Source organism: Alexandromys fortis, unplaced genomic scaffold (assembly GCF_014885135.2).
Source record: "Alexandromys fortis isolate MF-2015 unplaced genomic scaffold, M_Fortis_MF-2015_v1.1 scaffold_31, whole genome shotgun sequence".
Taxonomy (NCBI): domain Eukaryota; kingdom Metazoa; phylum Chordata; class Mammalia; order Rodentia; family Cricetidae; genus Alexandromys; species Alexandromys fortis.
In genome coordinates this window covers 8,230,855-8,249,724 of record NW_026067974.1, presented here as the reverse complement: position 1 = coordinate 8,249,724, position 18,870 = coordinate 8,230,855, and the positions used below count along the sequence as shown (strand labels likewise).

The 18,870-nt window shown below is 50.0% G+C and overlaps 1 long non-coding RNA gene across 1 annotated transcript; it reads right to left on the bottom strand.

The window, feature by feature from the left end:
• Positions 1-5,860: 5,860 nt before the first annotated feature.
• Positions 5,861-18,293, bottom strand: LOC126510456 (uncharacterized). The gene is made up of 3 exons (XR_007594403.1): positions 17,860-18,293; positions 8,124-8,283; positions 5,861-6,049 (listed from the first exon to the last, which is right to left on the bottom strand). It is a non-coding gene; the product is annotated as an uncharacterized lncRNA (long non-coding RNA).
• Positions 18,294-18,870: the final 577 nt, after the last annotated feature.

The window sequence follows — 18,870 nt, the reverse complement described above, 5'->3', positions numbered from 1 at the left end:
GATGGGGACAGGGTCCCCGGACAGCACAGTAAGGGACACCGGGTTACTTTCCTTTCCTTCCAAAAGCGGAAGGAGGCAAGCTAAATTCCCAGCTCTTCTCGCCCAGAACTGCCGCTCTGGAAACCGTCCAAATGCCAACATAGGACAGTACCAAGTACAGCGGAGTTCCCAGGAGCAGTCCGTTCCCCCCACCCGAAGCCTCCCCCCTCCTCCAATCCTCTCGTGGAACTTCCAAATAGTGCTTTTTATTAGCAGCTATTCTGCGGCCCTACGGAGGGACTCCCCCGAGGCCACTGGCTGGCTTCCTGGCGGGTCTCCCAGCTACTGCCTCTGCAGCTTCTGCTTGGGTGCTGACGTCTTCCCGGGTGTGAGGCTCTGGGAAGCCCGGCCCCTAGACAGGCTCGGTTTCCTCGTGTTAGGACTAGGGACAGATTTCTTGACTGTTCTCTGACTCTGGACCTTTATTAGGCAGGCTGCTCCAGGAGCCATGACCTCCTCCTACCCTACCCTCCTTTTGGGGAAAAAAAAAGTGGACCCTTTCTAACTTGGGGTTATATCTTTTTGGCCACCACCCCCTCTGCCCAGTAAAAAGGCTGCAGATCCGCTCCGTGCACGCATACACACTCGCACCCGCTTGTCTTTCCAAATGAAGCCATCTCGTGTCATTACGTGTGAAATACGAGGGCGAAGCGCCATATTTCTTCACATTATGGCGATTTCAAAATGATTTTTTAAAGATCAATGCGGGCGCCCAGCCGGCCCCTTCAATTCCACCCACGCTCTTGGAGAGAGACAAGCCCAGCAGATTCCGAACCAAGCAGCGTGAAGACCTGTTTTTTTCCATAGGTATCTAAATGGGGAAACAAAAATCTGATGCAAATTCTTCTAAGTAGCGGTTGGATGCTTGGGAAAGTCAAGGGAGCTTCCCGGGCCTGCCAGGGAAATACTAAATGAATCACATTTAGGGCAAAGCACCTGTCCCTGTTTTGCTGGGCGTGTGGAGTCTGCTATCAGTTTTACCTGTAATATAGTCTTCAGGCAAAAAAAAAAATTCTCCTCCCCCGCCATAAATAACAACGTTATGAAGCATGTCGAGGTGGGTATATGATTTTCTGTAGTATATAAATTAGGGTCCAAAAGGACACATGAGCTGTGGGCTGGGGCAGTTTTATTTATGGAAAAGCCATAGACCAAGACTGTTTTTAAGACCCAAGCTGTGCAGGTTCTGGCTCTGCCTGCTGCCCTCCTGGCCCCCATTCCTCTCCTGGGTTTTGCTGCAGAATCTCTACAAGGAAAGAGGAAGCAAGGGGCCCCTTCAGTTTACGGAAAGAGTCAGTGGAAGAACATTTTGGCTGCTGGTTTGTGCCCTGCAAAAGTGAGGTGATCATTTGAGTTTAGATTTGTGCGTGGTGTCTAAAAAGTTGTCCCTAATCCCTGGTGGTTTCCAGTGCTGGGTGAAGAGGACACCCAGGCCTCTTTTCTGAGTCAGCATTAGTTTTGGTTTTTCCTCAAGATGCTGAGGGATGATAGTAATCATGTGGAGGACACAGGTTTGATTGCGAGATCTACCTTCTTGAGAGGCGAGAAAATGAACTTTCCCCCTCATCTCTGGAGTCTGGACCCCCATCTCGTCCCCCTGCAGCTGAAGATGCTGCAGCAGCAGGCAGGGAGTCTCGATCACCCTTGCCGCCAAGCTTTCCAGAAGGGATTGCTGCCTCAAACTGGAGTTCAGCTTCAACAGAGACAAATGACAACATGGTCATCAGGGTGGGTGCCCCCTTGCTGGGATGTCCTGGGAACCCATGAACCCCTTAAATCTTCTTGCCTTCTTAGGCAATTGTACCTACCATGCCAGAGCAGAGCACCCACCATTGTGGCCCCTGGAACCCAGAGTCTAAATGTACTTATTAAAAGTGACCAGACAGTGGGGTAAAGCTACTCTGCAACCCACCCCAATCCTAAAGAGAAAGAAAGAAAACCCTGTATTCCCTGCCCTCTTGTCATTGCTTACTTTGGAGCTCAGTTAGAAGCATGGAAAAAGCAGGGAGGAAGAAGGCAAAGCCCCTGGCCATGTTGGGGCCCAGGACAGCTAAGGACCAAGGAGGAGCTGGAGGCAGAACCAGCCGGTAAGTGCCTGCTGTTTTTGGTGGTGGTGGTGGGGGGCTCTATCAGTAATAAGAGAAAATCTAGGGGTTAAAAAGGGAGGGGGAGGAAAAGAGTAAATGAGAAGATAGTTTGTGTTTAATTAATAAGCTAGGGCTGAGACTGATGCAGCTGGATTTGAGCAGGTAATTCTCCGGCGTGTCTGCTTCAAACCAATATTTCTGTAGGGGAACCTAGTGCTCAAGTATGCTCCGTTCCATCCGTGTATGGTATATATCATCGTCTTCCCAACTGTAATACTAGGCGTGCCTGGGTGCAGGCATTTATGATCTAATTGTGCATATGTGGTTATATGTATAACCCTTGCGAAATATGTAGATTAATGGTGATGTTGTTCTTGATTTTAAAAATATACCCCTAAAGCTGGTGTGCACATTAAAAACAAACAAACAAACAAAAAAACAAAAATCCAACATACCTCTGGAGAAGATAAAATTCTGGAAATTCATGGGCTTAAATTTTGGCTCTAAAATATTAACTGATTTGGAAGCCTCGCTTGAACTCTTGTCTCTTAATTTGGTATTCAAGCAAAATTCATATATCATCTTCAAATAAATGTGTGTGGCGTAAAGCTGGATTCAATTACGGTGTCCTACCGGAACATTTTCCTGGAAGGTGAAGGAAATACCTCCAACTGACCCAGAAGAGGTCATGAAATTTGGTGACTTTTGCTATCCAACCATGAAATCCTTTACTGTGTATCTTGCCCCAACCTGCAGGGATGGCAGGCACTGTGCGACACTTATTTCATGGTAGTGATGGGCATAGGGGTGGAAATGCCATTACTTGTGTCTTGCACAAGTGTGAAGGAAAAGTAGACAAACGGAGCGTGACCGTCCTCAGGTAACTGTGGAGGTCACGCTAACACACTGCTGCATACAACCAAATGTCTCTGTCCCCCAGCACAGGAGACACTTCTTCTGACCCCCCCAGACTTACTCTAGAACACAGGGAGGTTTGAAGATACTTGTTCCCTTAGACATTGGAGGGGAAGCCAAGATCCCAGGACCCACACTCTGTCCAAAATAACCTTCAAACAGGGATCACCAATCTAAACAGCGGGGTTCAAACTTGGGTGCTTCCACAGCCCCAAGCAGGAACCTTAATTGAAAAGTAACGGAACCTCTGACAAACTTCCCTCGTAGGATATCAGAGGTCAGTGGCCCCAGCCCCGCTGGACTGAGTAATCTTCTTCCCAACTCTCAGCCACCACTGATATCCAAGACAGTGGGAGGCGGCTGAGTCCTTTGGGGGGGAGGGATCAAGGAGGCCAAACGGGGTGGGCGGCAGGCAGAGCGGAAAGGGTTCTGAGCAGGTAGAAGGCTATTACACAATTGCTTCCATAAAACCTTTGGCTGTTGTAAAACTCTCTGCTTTCCAAAGAGTTTATTTTCTCCTTTCTCTCTAACATCCCCTTTTTTCTTTCTTTCTTTTTTTTTTTTTTACAGCGCTTTTCCTGGGAGGAGGTGGCCAGGGTGGGGAACCAAGGGGTGGACTCTGGCCATGCTCCTAGTGCAGGTTTCTAAGAGATCCAAAGAGAAGCAAGGTAAGGCAGCAGGAACATTCCAGACCCTCTTGACCCACAGGGAATATGAGAAAATATTAAAGGAAAGGGTTTAGGGTCTTTCCTTATCAGGACAGTGACTTGAAGCCAGAATATCCCCTAATCTGGGAGTGGGTCTCCCTGTACTGTCTGCCCTTGCAGAGGCCTCTTATTCACCCCCACCCCACCCTCCTTTACAGTCTAAATAAGCCTGGCGCCTGAGTCCCATCCGGTTGGGACCTCTTTCCTGGGCCCCTTTGCACATTTCCTCTGCCTCAAGCAGGGAAAGAGTTTAGGAACAAAAGTCAGCCTATGCATTGGCAAGTCCCCCTTCCACCAGCCCTCCTAGGAACCCCTTTCCTGGGCACGGAGCCAGCAGCAGCCTTGAAGGGCTGGGGTCAGAGAGGACAAAACTGCCTTGCCCTGTCCGGGCTCCAGCCCCACCGCCTGTCACCAGGCTGTACTGAATAATCGAGTAGCTTAGATTTTCTTGCTAGTTAAGCCCAAGGGGCCCCAGGACTTGTGTGAATCCACAAGGCCAGTTCAGCCAGTAAAGGGCCAACTAGAGTTTGGGAAAGAAAAGACCCCCATCACCACCATTACCATCACCACTGCCTCTGTAAGTTCTATCCCACTAGAGGGCCCTAGGAGGAGGGACTCAGGGGGCCTGCAAGCTTGAGACGCAAATAATCCTGATCTATCTATCTATCAGGTTGGGAACTAGTGGCCCCTTAGAGAAGCTTCAAAGTTTTGCCGAGGTACAGCCCCCATCACCCAAAGATTACAAAGACTCCGAGGCCCCAATTGAAAACCAAATCCATGCAGCTGAGAAACATTCCAGGGAAGGTTTGACTGGAGACACAGGAGCCTACAACTTGAAACCCTGGCTCCCATACCTGACTTTTCAAAAGAGTTCAGCCCTGCCCCCTCCTAAAGGTGTCCTTGAAGAGAATACTTACAGGGTTACCTTTTTCTCCTCTTCCTCTCTCTCTCTCTCTCTCTCTCTCTCTCTCTTTCTTTCTCTCTCTAAGACACCCTAGGACTCCCCCAGGTTTCTTCATGAGGGACATTCCCAGACAAGGGACCTCAAACCTGTTTATTATTTTGCAAAGGTAGCAGGCCAGTCCCGAAAGACCCTACCTGACTCCTCCAGCTAAGCGAGAAGCAGTAACTGCCGTGAATCAGGTGGTTGGATGTCGTTGTGTTCAGAAAGCCAGGCCCAACAACATGAAACTACCTAATTCACTCAGCAGTCCCAGTTCAAGCTCCCAGTCAAGGGCTCACTGGGGCGGGCTCCTGAGGCCCTCCTGTGGGCCAGAGTGGCCACAGAGTTTACTTCTACTGGTTTTCTTCTGCTTCTTCCTAACAGAGCCCACTTGCTAGCAAACAAAGAATCTGAAGAACTGGACCCAGGATTCCAGGAACTTTGGTTCTCCTTCCAGAACCCTGACCAAAGAAGGCTCTGGGCCCAGCTCTTAGCCTGGCCAGCCAGCATCTTTGTGCGATACCTGCTTGGCCTCTCAGCGCAGACCCGCGGCTGGAGGGCTCCTCATATAAAAGGGATTCTTAACTTCAAACTGCTAGGAAGGTTCGCATCCACTCACCATCTGGCCAGTCCCTGGGCCCCAGGGTTACCCAGACTCCCAGGCATCTCTGAAAGGTCAATTCTTCCAACTGTACACCAACCCCAGCCTTGAGAGTAGACAGGACAGAAGATCCAAGAAGAACTGGGGGAAAAAAAAGAGACAGAGAAAGCCAGAGTCAGAGAGTATCGGGAATTCTAGGGCACAAACGGTAGTAGGCTGGAAGGGGGCAGGAGTCTGGTTGGAACAGTTGCTCTGCGGCTACACGCTAGGACTCTGGCTCCACAGGACTTACCAGCCCCAGGTAGGACACTCTTTAAATCTGCGCTTACAACGAAGGGAGATGTTGAGGACCTGGCTTGGGAAGGCGGAGAACAAGTTTGCTTCTTTTTTGTTCTCTATTCTGCACTTACATCCTTGTCCCCGACTTTCCTCCGTCCCACAATGCACACCCTCACAGGTGCCCCCGCAGCTGATGCCAGGCTGTCAGAGGCCTCCTGGAGACTTACCTGAGCCGGTGAGGGGGTCCCCCCCCCGCACCGGGCGTGGGAACGAGCCGGCTGGAACGGGCTCGCTCCCTCCCTGCACCCGCAGGCGAGTGGCAGCCTCGTGGCTATCGTGTCCGGAGTGGAAGTCGGAGGTAAGGAGGGAGTCTGCCTGGCTGCCGGCTTCTCCTCCGGGGGCGTAAATCTTGGGGACCGGAAATACAATAAAACTTCACCGTGCTGATGAACTTCAAACAGTTTATATCCCCTCTGTCCTAAAAAGAAACACGGCCAGGGGCGGATAAAAGGGAAGGGAAACAATTTATGAGGCGAAGGAGCTTGCACAGACTCTGTTCGCGTGGAGAGAAGGCTTCCGGGTCTCGGTGCCCTTCGCTCTAGCCGGTGGCCAGGACTGGAAGCCAACGCCTAAACCAACCAGGGCCGCTAGAGCCCAGAGCCCAGTCAAGGGCTCTGGCTGCGGCTCCTAGCAACCTGCCTAGGCTGAGCTGGGCGCCCTGAACTCCTCCAAACCAGCCTAGTCCCCTGTCACTCCCTGGACTGTCTGTCTGCTTGATGCGGGTTTTAGGGGTTTTCTGCTCTCTGGTTTCTAGAACTTTGCCCTGCCCTGCCCCGCCCGTTTATTACCAAGTACTTGCTAAAATAGGACAGGGGATAAGACTTGGAAAACTCTCAAGGCCTGAAGGGGACTGAGCAGTGAGGGGTTCCAGGGGAGAAATCTGCGGGGACCTCATTGCCCTGTGTAGAGAGCAGAAGTTGACAGCTCGCAGTGGTGTCTGGTCTCCACCGAGTTCCAGCGCTTGCTTCTCTCTTCCACTACTCTTTTAAAAGCTTCAAAACCAAATCAAAACAACCAGTAAATGAACCCCAACTTGTCAATGCTCTTTCTGTGATATAGAGTTTGCTTTTTTCAAAATTTCGTGGAATCCGGATTTGGTAGCAAGGCCCTGCAGCAAAACTAGCTGGAAAAAAAAATCCCTTTCTCCAGGGGCCCCAGAGTATTGGAAGTCACAGTAGTGGCTTCTTACCCTCTTTGTCTACCCAGAGTACATGGATAGGGAATTTAGGGGTACAGCAAAGGGATTCCATGCATCCCAATTATTCATCAACAAACACCAACGCTTCAGGTCCAAAATATACTTGAAAGGCTGTGATTACCTTGGGCTCTGCTCAGGTACTGGGCTGAGGCTCGGCTGCAGGCCCAGGAGGGGTATCCTGCCCCACAGACACACAGGTGCAGCTCTGACCTAGCCAACTCATTTCCTCCCTCCAGGAAATGTTGCCAGAGCACCGCTGGAGATTTTCTTTTTAAATAAAATTTGAAAAATGGGCTCAGGAAATACCAAATCATTTGCCATCTTTTTTTTTTTTTAAATCTGAACAGCTGAATTGGCTGCCTCATTCTATCCCAGGTTGGCCAGGGGTGAACAGCAGAGTGGTGGTCTGCCCTGTGGGGCTTCCTGGCACCGAGAGGGAGGGAGGATCATCTGGGACAGGAAGTTCCTGCATCTATGGAATATTTGTTTTCTCAAAATGACATGGAGAGACCCCTCCAGCTCCACTCATCTGTACCCCACTATGTTTCAGCCCTCGTCATCTTCCATTTCTATTAAAAGTCCCTGTGTCAGCCGCCATGACTTACATTAGCCTCTCCCTCTCTAGAAGACACAGAGGAAGGAGGAAGAGGACAGGGAGGCCAATGGTTCTCAGGCCACTCTGACCTATTATTTTTCCATCTCCAAAGGAGCTGCCTGGTCAGGGATGACTGTGGCGGGGAGGGATACTGGTGCCTTTCAAGTCCCCTGCCACACACACTGTTGCTGGGATACTAGGGGAGGCGCGACTAAGTAAAGTAAGGCTACTTGGGCATTTCTTCTTATTAGCCCTCAGTTGTTTCCCAAAACACATCCGTCTCCAAATTATTTAGAAATCCTATCGTCAAGCTATAAGAGGCAAGGGTAACTTTTCCATAGCCCCTTTTTCTTCTGGAAGTTAAAGCAGAGTCCTATTGTGAACGGGAGAAGGAGGCAAGGCTGGGCGATGTGTGTAGTGAGAAGCAGTGTAGACATAGATACAGAATCTAAGATCCTTAAAAGGAACTGACATGTTGAAACTCTTTCCCTGAGAGTCACGAGGATAAATACTTCTTAGAAATCTCTGGCCCCTTCCTCTTCCTGAGGTTCCATACGGGGCAGTTTCTGACAAGTCAAAGGTGCCAGAAGCCAAGTCCCTGACCCAAGCTGGAATTTTGTTTTGTTTTGTTTCTGCACGTCTGGCCATGTGGCTTGGACAAGCAACTCTTTAGTGAGAGAAACCGAGGACCCGACCGACCTCTAGGCGGCGCCCTGGCGTTGAATCCGCGCTCGCGCGCGCAGACAGATCCTCTCCGAAGCTCTGCCTCCAGTCCTAGGGGAGAAGGGACAGGTTCCTGCGGACGCTACGGGCCTGGTTGGCTTGGAGCTGGCCGCCAGCGCGTCGCCTTTGGCGCCCTCTGCCAAGCAAGAGAAACAAGATTAAAGAGTGCTCGCTGGGAAAGGATTGGACAGCTAAGAAAGGCTCCACCAGTTCCCCAGCCCCCACCCTACACTGCTCCGCGACGCTGGAGAGCCTGCCACAGCGGAATCTCCTTTGATCTTCCCTGCAGCCCGCAACAGCCCAGCGCCAGCATCTTTAATTTCCTCCCCCAACTAGCAAAAGAAGCCCCACCCCACCCCCATGTCTGGAGAAATTAAGTAGTAAGGCCAAGATGTGAGCAAAAATTAAAAATAATCGAACAAGTCTGGAGAACGTGCCCTCTACTCCAAAGTGAATGTTCTATTCCAAATAACCACCATTCTCTTCAACAAACGTAGTGGCTTTTTTTTTTTTAAAGCATAATTCTGTTCATTTACAGAACTACAACCTTCAGAGATTGTCTTTGTTGCAAATTTGGGGTTTCCTGGGTTTCAGACTTGGTTCAATCCATTGGAACATTGAAAGTGAAGGCAGGGGAAGCTCAACAAAGACTCAGAGCCATGCTGGGTGGTTGGTGGTGCCTTTAATCCCAGCACACAGTAGGCAGAGGCAGGCGGATCTCTGTGAGTTCGAGGACAGCCTGGTCTACAGAAAGAGTTCTAGGGCAGCCAAGGCTACACAGAAAAAACATGGCTTGAGAAAAAATAAAAAATCAGCGCCAAGTCAAACCCAACCCCTTCCTCCCAGAAAATAACCAATTTCTAACCTTCCTGGCTGAGTGATATTAGATCAAGAGCCCAAAAGAAAAAGACTCACTGGACAGGGAAGTGGAGATTGAAAACGTTATGAAACTAAAGGAAGGTGTCAGACGCCTTAAGGTTCCACACACACCAAAGCCAGAGAGCTTTTGTAGTTAGAACCAGTAACTGTATAAGTTCTAGTTGGGCAAAGGGAGCCTTAAGCGGATCTCCGACTCTGTGAACCTGAGCTCAGGTCCTAAACAGACCTGAGAACTGTGGGGCAGAAAACATCAAACCTTCTATTCTCTTTCCTGGCGACAGAGTCTCCATTTTTTTGGGACCATCTGCCGAAGTTATTTCTAAGGCAGAGACCAGAGAATCCCTGCAGAGAGGAGTGAAGAAGTCCCTGGACCGGGCAGCAAATGACAAGAGCCAACTATGGGACAGACCGCGGCCTAGTGCCTGCAGAGGTCTCTAGTCCCAGGGGACGCACGTTTCCCAGCCGGGCACCAGATCTCCTGGACGTCTAATTACCCAGCTCACATCTGGAACAGCTGCGCCCCACCCGGCCTCGGGCACATTATTTCTCTCTAAACCCTATTTTCATTCCCAAGGCTGAGTCATAAAAGACTCTGGAGGCAGAATAAAGTCGGGTCTGTGTGTGTCAGCATTCCTGTGTGTGAGTGCGTGAGTGCGCACGCGTCCACGTGCAGCGTCTGGCGTCTGCGCGTCTCACTGTGATTGCCCAATGGATTTGCAAAAGTTAGGGAGGGAAATGGAGCGACATCAGGCGAATTCAACTGCGAACATACTGCGGGCCTCATTATCCGCCCATTTCAAGGGAAAGCATTTGGGTCGTGGAATTAGCCAGCTAATTGCCACACTTCTTTGTTCATTTCAGGGCAGGGGAAGCTATCTGCCTTCTAGTAAAATAGTCTGTATTTCAAAGCTTGAAGGTCTCCTCATCCTTAGTTTTATTTCCATCCTGTTATAGATTATATCTTGGAACATTATGATTTGCCAGGATAATCAATCTCTCTCTCTCTCTCTCTCTCTCTCTCTCTCTCTCTCTCTCTCTCTCCCTCCCTCCCTCTCTCTCTCTTTCTGTCTCTATGTACCTGTCTCTGTCTGTCTCTGTCTCTTTCTGTCTCTCTCACACACGCGTGCACGCACGCACACACATATATACACACACATGCACAACACACTTCCTGACTGGAAAATATCTTTCTTTATGCAGCTACAAAAAAGCTGGATGCCTTAGCGTTTGAGATTGTTATAATAATCCATTACTGTGGGCCTAGGATTTAATATAATGCCTGCTGAACAGGGAACATTTTAGAGAATACTAATAGCAAGGAAGAGAAAGAGAGGAGGAAGAGGAAGTCTCCTTTGTTCTCGGAGAACCAGTCTAGGTTGGAGGGCGTGAGCCTCAGCCTGTCTGTGTGTAATGTATTCTTTTGACTTAGAGCTGTGTCCATAAAAGTGAGGCCCTTTGAACCTCACAGCCCGTAAACTACCTCTTCAATAAGGAACAGCGAATTGGGGCAATTATCTGGCTCATTTCAGGTTCAAACTCCCAGTAGCCTGAAGTATCTGGACCTCATGAGGTGTGTGTGTGGGGGGGGTCTGGAGAGTTTCAAGATGAGTTCTTTGCCTTTGCTGAGGTGAGCAGGGTCCTGCCATAGAAAATGAATGGGAAAAATATTCAGGGGGGCTGAAGGCTGAGGTGAAACAGAGCATGTGAAAAGTGCTTGAGAAAGAACTCAGCCTCACACCTGCCGGGGAAACCCTCCAACTAGGGGGAGACTTCTGCCTGGTGGGGGGCTTTATTCCACACCAGAGCACCATTTACTGAGCTCCTCCCACGTGCCCAGTGGGAGCCACGCTCCACCAATTTGGGGCAGTGCTGACCTGGCAGCCGGTGAGAGGTCTTGGCTCTCAGAAACAAGTCTAGGGACCTGCGAAAGGGAGCAAGCCTGCTGGGCAAGAACTTCTGGCCAATCACTGCAAGTCCTTTTCAGGGCCGAAGTTCTGGCGCAAAGGCGGGCAGAGCAGAGGGTCTGGAGTGGCCCCTCCCATTGTCTCTGAGAAAGAGGCCAACTCCACGGTGGGGGACAGTCCTTTGGGGGAGGGGTGGGGCAAAGAGGGGTGAAAAGATGACTAGAGGCTCTGACCCTCAGTCGGAAGTTCCTGAAAACACCAATTAGCTTTTCTCAATTAGTGAAGTGGGGAGCGAATGGGCATATATTTCTTCTGCTCTGATTAAAGACATTTAGGTCAGGCTGTCACAGTCACGATTATTCAGTTTAAGCTGTCCCAAGCAGAAAATTGCTTATCTTTTTCTTTTCATCTTCAGGCAGGGGTTTGAATGCTATTAGCTAGTAGTTAGCCCTTGCTTTCTCACCACACGAGAGCTGCCGGGTTTGGCAGCCTCAAGGAGCAGAACTAAGAATGGGTCAGCGTCCTCCTCACCCCAAGTCACATCTGTTTGAAACACACAGAAAATGGAGAACAGTCAGGAAGGATGTGGGCTAGTTGCATAAGTGTGTGTGGAGGGAGAAGGCACAATAAAACAGGTGATCTCCACACCCTGTCATTTCTTTAAACATGTTTGAACATAGTCCTGGTGGGGAGGGGCGGGGAGGGTGGAGAAGTTTGTTGGCTCCCAAGGTTCTAAGGAGGCCTGACATTTCTTCTGGGGGAGTCTAGGCGGGTTGATTTAACCAGGTAGGATGGGGGCAAGGATGATTTTCCTAAGCTAAAGGAGAAGATGAAATTGAAACAAACCACAGCACGGAAAGACATGAGGGAAAGCTGGGAGGTCCCCTAGGGAATGTCAGAGGTTGCTTGTTTGTCAACCATACACACAAGTTAACAAAAGTATTTATGAGCAGGCTGGGCTATAGCTTTGTAACAGAGTGCTTGCCTAATATACACAAGACTCTAAGATCAATTCCCAGTACCAGAGGAAAAATATATTATTTGCAAATCTTTTTTTCTTTTAGCCAAGTTTGATATTCCCCAACCTCAGCTCATAGCTTCAATCCCAGGAAGAGTTAGGGCCCTGATGGAACTGGGTGGATAGATCAGTAAAGAGACACAAAGGGACATTCTGTTGCCAAGGACACCTGTTTTCCAGTTCAGGGTATCAGCTAGGAGATGGTTTCTGGAATGCTTTCCCTTTCCAGAGTTCCAGTAGGGTTTTTTTTTTTTTCCTCCCCTGAGCAACTGATCTGTCTGGCCTCTAGCCAGTCCAAGATCAAGGAAAGTTTTCCTACTGCCTCAGTCCCACTGGTCCCAGGGAAGGAAGGCTGGCTTCCCCTGGGAGTCCAGACACAACTGCTATTTTGTTTTTGTTGTTGCTGTTGTTTTCAAGACAGGATCTCACTATGGAGCTCTGTCTGCTTTTGAACTCACTATGTAGACCAGGCTGGTCTTGAACTCACAGAGATCCACCTGCCTCCCAAATGCTAGAATTAAAGATATGGGCCACTATGCCAGAGCCCCGAATCTTTTCAAAGCTGATCTGGCAAAGATGAGATTGTCAGCCAAAGAGAAAGAAGTGAAGCTTGCATAGACTGACCATATTTGGTTTCAGCATTGCCCAGAGACTGGCTCATCCACACAGCTCTTAACCTGGGAATGGAGTCGTTCTAAAACCCTCCGGAGCTGTGGGATCTGATGAGCGCTATATAAACACAGGGCAGTGGGGGAGCCAATGTCTTTTATCAAACTTTAAAGTATCAGTGAGTGGCCCCTAAAACGGTAAGAGCCCTTCCCTTGCTGTTCACACAGGAGCCACCAAAACCGAATCAGAGGAGGACGGTGAAACTGACTTGGAAAAGCCAATTAAAAGGGAACAAAATGTGGGTACCATCGCCTGGCCTTCCCTGCACCTGCTCACAGGTGCTGAAAGTTCTAGGACAGAGGCAAAGCAACCTACAGCACCCTGTTTTTTGCACACTTGCCTCATGATGGGGTATGCACAGCCTGTGGTCTTTGTGTCTCTAACCGAAGGTTTGTGGGGTTTTCTTCCAAAAGGACTCTCTGCCATTTACTGCCTTGTCTTGAGTTAATCCTAGGAGAAAGTTTCTGAAACTATTTCCCCCTGAAAATGTCCTCCTCTTGAGGGTGTAGTTCGCTCCACAGGGAATTTTTCAGCCCCCACACTTTAGGGCTAGGTCAAAGGAGATAAATTTGAAACCCTTGAACCTAGACAGCCAGTGTGGTGCTTCTCATGATCGTGACCAAAATGAGTTATTTTGGTCCTTGACAGGTTGATGATAAAACCAAATGAAACGCTACTCAAGGACGGTCAGAGAAAGAGAAAGAAGAGGAAGAAGAAGCGCTGGACAGGAGCAGAGAGTTTGAAAGCTATGGACAGCTAAAGTGACCAAAGCCCTGATTCTGATAGGAGCCCAGAGGCGGCGCTTAACAGAAATGCGGTTCTGTTAAGGGCCCAGAGGTCAATTGCATCATCAGCGCCCCCACGGTCCAAAACCACCCCGTTACAAGTTACAACTCCTCCGGCTCCTTAATGTTCTCTGATTATTCGGCAAACTCCAGATGATGGGAGTGGCCCTCTACCCTCTGCTAGGTACCTAGTGGGGTTTTGCAAGAGTGTTTGTTAATGAAGGTGGCATATGAAAAAAGAACCCCAGAGCTGGGAAATGGGACGGGCCCCCGGGGAGTTCCTACACGCACCTCTGGCCTGGAGAGATGCAAGTGAATTGTTCCTAAGGGCGGAGAAGTATTCATTCAGCAGAGCTGAGATCCAGGCGCTCTCTCGGTTTTTTTTTTTTTTTTTTTTTTTTTTAAGGGAGCCTGGGAGCGGAGGCCCTGGTTCTCAAGATTGCTGGGTCATCAAGCTGTGAGGTCCTACTTGGCACTGAGTCAGAGTTTCTAGTCTGCCTGAAATCTGTACAGAGCCTCCCCAAGCGCTTGCATCTCCTCTGGTCCCGGAGGGCAGAGATAGAGGTTCGTCTGCAGGCCGTTGGCATTGCAGCATTTGAGGAAAGCATCTGTGTAATTGAGACCTCTCTTCACCCCTTAAATATGACTTCCTGATGTCAATGCTTGTTCCCAGCTTCGGGTTGTTGGGGCTCCCGTCTAGACCCTTCTCTGACTTTCAGATTTCATCCGCGATGGTGGTGGCCAACTAAGAGCACAATTGCAAAGTGACCCACCAGCCCTTCTCCTGACTCTGAGAATGCAGCTCACATGCTTGGCCACCTCTCTGTCTAGTGGCCTTTCTGTCCTGCCTCCCCAACCATCACCACCACAGTTGCAGAACCGAAGGATAGCACCGCAATTTAGCCCAAAGTGAAGTTGCCGAAGATGCTGAGCCCCAAGGGTGTCTGGCTGTCGGGAGTGTGCATTGGCTAGCAGCAGGCACCGGAGTCTGGGGAGAGATGCCAAGACCTCCATCCCCTTCATAACCTAACTCCAGGGATACCTGGTACCACCAGGAGCCAAGGAAGAAAAGCATAAAAAGAGACTTCTCTTCTTGCCCAGCCCAGGAGAGAAAAAATTGCTGCTGGGACTTCTGATCCCTCTAGCTAACCTTGGAGTCCCTGGACCAAGGAAGGACCAGACTGAAGAAGAGGTAAGTATAGAAACTGGAAAGGTCTCCACTTTAACCGTCTTTTAAAAGTGAAATATATAACCACAGACTTCTGTCTTCATGAAGGAGTTCCTAAGTATCCCGCCAGTCTTCAGCGCCACCCTGGCTACAAGCCAAGGGCTAACTTTACCTTTGAGAGGCTTTTTACAAAATGTCTCTCTCCCTCTGAAGCCCACACTGGCTTGAACCCATTTTTCTTTCGTCATCACCTAATATGTGGGTGTTTTAGGCTAAGACCCCCTCCTTTCTCCAGGGCAGCAGAGACTGGGACAAATAGGAGTCCGAAAGTGCTTCCTAAGAGGAAGACAAGGAGACAGGAGAGACTTAGACCAGCCCCAAGCCAGTGCTTAATTGCCCCCGCCAGGGAAAAGCTCTCCTAATAAATGTGGCTGGAGAGAGAGAGAGAGGGGAGAATGGAAAGGGGGAAACAGCCAATTGACATCTTCCTGAGAAAGAGGGCACTGGAATTCCAGACCTAAATTTTTGGCACTGGGTGTTTTGTCCTTTGATTACCGGTGGGACACAGTACCTAAAGGTGACCTGGTTAGGCACAGAACTCCCACCGAAAAGAGTGGGGTGGGGTAGTGAAGAGCTACAGCCATTAACCATGTGTGGTCCCATATTCCTAGACACACTCTGCCTTCAGCAGTTCAGAGAGGGGCTCTTAAGCTGAAGTTCAAGGAATCAGAAACTCTCTGACAATATGGGATTTCACGATTTTACAAAGAAAGCTTCACTTCTGAGAAAGCCCGGGTGGGGAAGCAGGAGATAGGGTATGGGGAAGAGAAATGAGAGGTTGTAGCCATGTGGTTTAGTTCCTTAGACTCTAGTCCTGAGACCCCCAGGCTTGGAAGCTCAAGTGGGCCCCCTCTAGGATGCCAAATCGAATGGAAAGTTGCAAGACAGCCAAGGACACCCATTCTCCCTCAGCGCTCTCAGGAGGAGTCTGGGCATGTAAACAGATCACGAGTGTGGATATATAATCCCCAGTGTTTATGATTTATCGTTTAAAGTGGGTTTGGGGACTGAGGACCATTGGAATAGCTAGGCAGAACAAGCATGTGGGCCCCCAGGCCCTGTCTCACATGGGATTCTTTCCACACTCCTCACCCCCACCGCTCCACCCAGTCATGCAGGATGCCTTTTTCTGTCTGCCCAGATCTCTTGTCCAAACTGTAGACTACATTGGGCTACCTGAATACCTACAATTTTTTTCTCCCAGTTTTGAAAACTGCAGAAACTGTGATCCTTATTCCTCATGAGGAACGAGATGCTGCTCGCCCTTGGGAGAGGGGTTGTAGAATCAAATAATTTCTAAGTCTGGGAGGGCAGGGTCTTCTTCACCTGTGGCATCTCTCAGGTTGCTGCCTGCACGGGTCACACAGCCTTTCCTTTCCCTCTCTATCCCTTTCACCAAGCCAGGAAAGGCCACGCATTTTCAGTTTCTCTATATTAGAAGGGAAACACACAAAATCAGGGAGGGAGGGAAAGAGAAGAGGAAATCTGGGAGGAGAATCCCATGGATTACAACAAACTCCCTAATCCAGTAGCATTTGAAATCCAATGTTTTATTAAGTTGTGTCTGATACTAGGTTCTCAGCCCCCAAAGTCACTCCTTACATGAGACCAGTGCCTTCTGAGGTGAAAGGAAGGGAGGGGCAGCTATAATTAGTAGAAGGACCATGTTGCAAACTATAGAATAGTAGAGGTAGGTTCTTTCTAAGACTCGTGTGTGTGTGTGTGTGTGTGTGTGTGTGTGTGTGTGTGTGTGTGTGTTTTCTAATGTAGGCAAAGTACTGGACTCTCCTAAGGAGTGGGGGACTCAAAGCAATATAACAGGCCATGGAGGAAGCTTCATTTGATCCCTGCTGGTTTGTCTCTGGACTTGGAACCAAGTGCAAGAAGAGGCAGGCACATTGGTCCCAGGATCCCAGGAAGATTTTGAAAGAATATCAGGAAAAGTCTTTCTTTCCTGGAAGGAGTAAAAGTGCGTTCAAATGTAGGAACCTGGCGCTTGGGAAGCCCAGATCCTCCGTTATTCGTCTTTGATTCTGTTTCTTCTGGAAAGCCCAGCCCGGGGCAGCATGCTACCACGTGTAGCGCAGAGCACACGTGTGAAATACATTGTAAACTGTCCTATTTGGGGAAAGGGGAGGTACTTAGGTAAACCCAGGTTTTCGCGACCGATACTTTGGTTACTTAGCACAACATAACAGGGAGCATGTGGTTTCACGTCTCTTTGTCGTGTTTGGACAAATCCTGCTTTTTATTTTGAAATGGGTAGCTTGTTGTCTTATGGAATTCCTAACTCCTGCAAGTGTAGTGACTCCCTCAAAGACGCCACACGACCCCGTGGGTGCACAGCCTCTCTACGCTTTCTCTCTACATGCCTTCTCGAACTTACAATGGTTTTGGTATTGATCCCACAAACCATACCTATAGACTGCAATCCTCCTCGAACCTTGTGCCCACTCCAGTAAACGACAAGTCCTTCTATTTAAAAAAAAAAAAAAACCCTCACGCACACGCAGTGTTTCTGTGGTGTGAGCTTTAAGTAAGATGGCGGCGTCTAGATCCCTGCTCTCCAAGGCAGGAGGCCACCCGAGTCTCACTAAAGCCCGCAGTTCGGAAGCAAAGGGACCTAGATCTTCTCCTAGTCCCTCAAAAAAAAAAAAAAAAAAAAAAAAAAAAAAAAAAAAAAAACCGAAACAAGAACCCCTCTGTTCCCAGATTTCTTCCATTCATTCCAGGGGGGCGTCTAGAGAGAGTGCACGCTAACTCTGCACCTCGGGGCTCCCCCCCCCCGCAACCCACACAGAAGGGTTTCATTTTTTATCGTATAGGGAATGGCCATTTTTTTTTCCTAAGCAATTTCCACAGGGAGGCCGTTTAGGACAGATCACCCCTGTCGCCTTAGGTCCAAGCTTGTGAGAGTAGATGGAGATGCGGTGGGACGAGGGGAGGGGACCCTGGGCCCACACACCCGCGTTGCCGAGGGATAGTTGGGCCAGAGAGTGGGGAGGCCCAGGCGGTTCAGCGCGTCCTTGAAGTCTCACAGGTCACTTAGGTTGGTCTAGAGCTCAAGGTTAATCTGTGGTCGCGAGGTCGCCCGCGCTGGTCACTAGCGGTCGGTGATCGAAGTTTGTGCCACCAGATCACAGGCCGAAGAGGGCCTTTCCACTCCTGGCTCTCCTCCGCGCGCGGTCCTGCCCCTGATGAGCGCAAGGGCGGGGACCGTGTCACCTACCTCTCGGAACGCGCGGTTCTTCCGTTCTCCGAGCGTCTCCAAAGGATGCGGGGGCCCTAAGGTGTCTGGGGACTAAGGATAGCCTCAGGCTACCCGAGCGTCGGCTTTGGGCCATCCGAGAGTCGGTCCCGGGCCACCGCCACCGCCCTTTTGAGGCCTCGTGAACGGTGCATCAGTGGCGGTGGCGCCGAAGGCGCTGGGGGCTCAGGAGCATCCAACGTCTCCGTGGCGCCGCCGGGCGCGGGGCCGCGGGGATCATCCCGGAGCCTCCTTCCCCGGAGTAGACTGCACCGCCCTGGGTGCCGTCGGATCAGCGGGTGGCTGGGAGGTGCCAAGGACAGGCCAGAGCCAGCAAGAAAACGCAGAGAAGGCTTCGAGAAAGAAGAGGATGTGTGTGTGTGTGTGTGTGTGTGTGTGTGTGTGTGTGTGTGAAAGAGAGCATTGTGTGTATATGTGTGTATCTCTGTGTGTGCGCGTGTGCGTGCGTGTGTGTGTGTGTGTGTGTGTGAGAGAGAGAGAGAGAGAGAGAGAGAGAGAGAGAGAGAGAGAGAGAGAGAGACTATAACAGACAAGAAAAATAGATTCAAGTTAGTTCAGGGAGAAATTGTCAAGTGCAGAAATAGACAAAAGGAACCTAGTTTAAAAAGCAGCCGAGCCGGGAGCCTCAGGCGGAGCGAGCGGTCCGTCTGAAGCCAGCGACAAGTTGTCCTTGGAAGTTGGGAATGTGAGAGGGAGGGGCAAGGTCCGAGGAAGGAAGAGAAAGTGCAGACCTTGGGCGGGAGGAGACAGATTGCCCTTTAGGACAGAGTCTGGGAGTAGGATCCTCCTCTGCCCTTCCCCCACCACACCTCCCATCCTCCCACCCCGGCCTGTAGCAGCGCCTTCCAACCAGCTAGAGACTACCCACCCTCCAAGCAAGCAGACACCGGGCTAAACATCTGCCCACTCTTGGAAATTTTTTTGTTCCAGGTCCATAAGAGGAGTTCTTTGCTACTGAACAAACAGTACCAT